Source organism: Octopus bimaculoides, chromosome 15 (genome assembly GCF_001194135.2).
Source record: "Octopus bimaculoides isolate UCB-OBI-ISO-001 chromosome 15, ASM119413v2, whole genome shotgun sequence".
Taxonomy (NCBI): domain Eukaryota; kingdom Metazoa; phylum Mollusca; class Cephalopoda; order Octopoda; family Octopodidae; genus Octopus; species Octopus bimaculoides.
The window spans coordinates 31774566-31777230 of NC_068995.1; the positions used below are offsets into that span (position 1 = coordinate 31774566).

Genomic DNA, 2665 nt, shown 5'->3' on the forward strand with positions numbered 1-2665 from the left:
CCTACCTACTCTTAAACACCCCATGAAGACCGGACAGAATTTAGAGAAGACACAAAGGGGCGTCTACTTACCATTCGGGTGTCACTGGAAGTCAGATGGCTCAACGTCCAAGAGATGTTGGCTTTCCTCTGGGAACCCCTTTAAAAGCCTACTCGTGGCCTTTACATTAGAGTTTCCCACGTCTTGCGAGAAGCTCTTTCTAACGAGCTTATATGCCTCTATAGGCATCCGCACCAAAACCAATGTTTCTGGCACTTGAAAGGTGCTGGTGCCAAAGATCACACCTTCTCTCCCGACATCCTTCCTTCGTGATAGGAAGTCCATCAATTGTTTATTTGACCTCATCACTGGTACGAAGTTTGGTGTTTGTGTGGTTGCTTGTTGCTGTTGAGAGTGTTTTCTTTTGGTTGGTTGTTGCAGCTGGGGTAGCGTTGATGGCGAAGTTTGTGATTGTGGTGCTGGAGAGGTTGGTGATGCTGTAGGTTTGTCTGTGGCAGTTGTTGGTGTATTTTATATGTTTCTTGATGTGTGAGTTGATGTAGGACTTGATGCACTTTTGTGAGTTCTTTTCGTTTTTTTGGGCGGGGTTGTGGTTCCCCCTCATTTTCGCTGTATTGCCAATGAATCTGAGTCTGTGGAATCAGAGCGTGGGTCGATGGGGCTTGAAGTACATGGAGCGAGGGAAGGAGTGGGAGGGAGCCCTTGGGAGCGCTGTGTGTTCTTGTGTATTATCTCTTCTGCTGTTAAGGTGAGTAAACCTGGTGCATCTGTTGCTGGTGTTGTTGGTGTTGTTGATGTTGCTGGTGTTGCTGCTGTGACTGATGTTGATGATGTTCAAGGGGTTGCTGCTTTTACTGGAGTTGCTGTTGATGTTGGTGATTTTCCTTCGTTTATTGGTTTTGCTATTCCTGTTGATGATGATGCCGTTGTTGCCAGGGTTGGTGCTGCTTTTGTTGCTGATCATTGTTGGTTTGTTTGTTGTTGAGACTTTTGGGAACCTGGCAGTGGCAGTAAAGGACTACCATCGTTCCCTGTCTTCTGTTGGGGGCAGAAGACTCTCAAGTGTCCTGTCGCTCCTCACAGGTGGCACCTTCTATCCTCCCTCGTGACATGTTCTTCCCCTCCTGGAAGGCAAACGAGGTCTGTAATCTTGTGAATAACTTTTGGTTGAATGTGGAGGAGTACCTCCACACTGGTCCCAGACCGTTTCACGTCGTGTCCTTTTGACCTCCAGAAGGCTGTTGCTCCCTTCGAAACTATCGCTGCGAGAATCCACCACATGTTTACCTTTGGAGGTATCCCAGCTATCTTTATGCACACCATCCTCCTTCCTAAATAGGATGGATGAAGCACATATTTTTCACTCCGACAAGGAACCATGAAATGTTTGGCGGACAGAGCTTCATATTTAAAGAGCATTGAAATGTCCGCAAACTGTTTAGCCCTCGAAATATGAAGAATGTCGGGCCTTATTTTTTTCAGTGCCCTTTCCACGTTCGTCTGGCTAGTCGTCTCTGGCCGTTTCATGTTTACGGAGATGCATCTGTACAACAGAGTTTTCTTTTTTGTTTCTGCCATCATCCCGTGGGAGATGGCAATACTGGTTTGCGCTTTTTCCAGTCTTATTAACTTAGATCCCTCAGCTTGACACACATCTTTCTGAAGCAGATCTATACAAAAATATTCTTTGCGTCTTGCTGCTGTCTCTGCGAAAGAAGCAGTCTGGTTTATGTTGTCATTTATTACGATGTTATTCGTCGTAGTAGTAGCAGTGGTGGAGTTAGTTGTGGTCAGGAGACTGTCACTATGTGTTGTCTTTTGTTTATTAGCTGTAGTGGTAGTGTTGGCGGAGTTGTCTGTGGTCTTGATACTGCTGCTATGAGCTGTCTTTTGAATTGGAGTATTCCACTGAATTGGAGGGAGTTCAGCTTCGTAGTGTGTTATGTCGTTAAAGACGTTCGTATTACTATTTTCTGAAGTGTCAGCAATATCGTGTGCGTGAATTTGAACCTGCTGTGTACTCTCCTCCCTTCTATTTGTGTGTGGTAGGCGGAGGGTATTGCGGCGTCTTGCACCTCTTTATCTGAAACACTTCTCACCTCCTCTTCTATGTTTTTCTACAAGGCTGGTTTCGCCATATTTGTTTTCTTTTTAAATGAATTTTTAGACAATTATTTTGAGATTACAGACCCCAAGGGGGAACTAACAACACAAAGCGACCCACCTATGCAAAGGTGGTGCTTTAGAAAAACGTTTAGTAGCAAAATAAGCAATTAACTTTTGGAAACAAAATTTTGGAGGAAAAACTTGGACAAACACGTGCATGCCGTCAGGACGACGACGACGAATAATAATAATAATAATAATAATAATAATGGTAATAATAATAATGGTTTCAAATTTTGTCACACTGGCAGCCATTTTGGGGGAGAGCACTAGTCGTTTACATCGATCCCAGTGTTTCACTGGTATTTCCTCGAATCTGAAGGGATGAAAGGTAAAGTGGACCTTGGCAGAATTTGAACTCAGATTGCAAAGACGGACGAAATGCCGTTAAGTATTTTACCCGGCGTACTACTCATTCTGCCAGCTCGCCGCCTTATAAATAATAATAATAATGATAATAAAACTAAGCAACTGGAAGGTACCCGAGCACGACAAGATC

The 2665-nt window shown here is 44.2% G+C and overlaps 1 long non-coding RNA gene across 1 annotated transcript in view; it reads right to left on the minus strand.

Moving 5' to 3' along the window:
* Positions 1-1918, minus strand: part of LOC128249504 (uncharacterized) — a 25770-nt gene extending 23852 nt beyond the window's left edge. The window contains exon 1 of the long non-coding RNA XR_008265614.1: positions 72-1918. This is a non-coding gene — a long non-coding RNA (uncharacterized LOC128249504). The remainder of the gene's footprint in view (positions 1-71) is intronic.
* Positions 1919-2665: the final 747 nt, after the last annotated feature.